This window comes from Arachis ipaensis, chromosome B8 (assembly GCF_059453495.1).
Source record: "Arachis ipaensis isolate K30076 ecotype BB chromosome B8, ASM5945349v1, whole genome shotgun sequence".
Lineage (NCBI taxonomy): Eukaryota > Viridiplantae > Streptophyta > Magnoliopsida > Fabales > Fabaceae > Arachis > Arachis ipaensis.
The window spans coordinates 78,137,096-78,137,803 of record NC_142443.1 but is presented as its reverse complement, the minus strand read 5'-3'; the positions used below and the strand labels follow the sequence as shown (position 1 = coordinate 78,137,803).

At 39.4% G+C, this 708-nt stretch overlaps 1 non-coding gene across 1 annotated transcript; it reads right to left on the bottom strand.

Annotated features, from left to right (window-relative positions):
* Positions 1-304: 304 nt before the first annotated feature.
* Positions 305-412, bottom strand: LOC148548531 (small nucleolar RNA R71). The gene has a single exon (XR_015897209.1). It is a non-coding gene; the product is annotated as a small nucleolar RNA R71 (small nucleolar RNA).
* Positions 413-708: the final 296 nt, after the last annotated feature.

The window sequence follows — 708 nt, the reverse complement described above, 5'->3', positions numbered from 1 at the left end:
TGCCATTGGAGCAAACAATTTTGAGCTAAAGCCTCAATTAGTTTCTCTGATGCAATAGAACTGCAAGTTTCATGGATTTCCATCAGAAGATCCTTTTCAGTTCCTAACTGAATTCTTGCAAATCTGTGATACTGTTAAGACCAAAGGGGTTGATCCCGAGGTCTACAGGCTTATGCTTTTCTCGTTTGCTGTAAGAGACAGAGCTAGAATATGGTTGGACTCTCAACCTAAAGATAGCTTGAACTCTTGGGATAAGCTAGTCACGGCTTTCTTAGCTAAGTTCTTTTCTCCTCAAAAGCTTAGCAAGCTTAGAGTGGATGTTCAAACATTCAAACAGAAAGAAGGTGAATCCCTCTATGAAGCTTGGGAGAGATACAAGCAACTGACCAAAAAGTGTCCTTCTGACATGCTTTCAGAATGGACCATCCTGGATATATTCTATGATGGTCTGTCTGAATTATCAAAGATGTCTTAGGACCATTCTGCAAGTGGATCCATTTACCTAAAGAAAACGCCTGCAGAAGCTCAGGAACTCATTGACATGGTTACAAATAACCAGTTCATGTACACTTCTGAAAGGAATCCTGTGAGTAATAGGATGCCTCAGAGGAAGGGAGTTCTTGAAATTGATACTCTGAATGCCATATTGGCTCAGAATAAAATATTGACTCAGCAAGTTAATATGATTTCTCAGATTCTGAATAGATT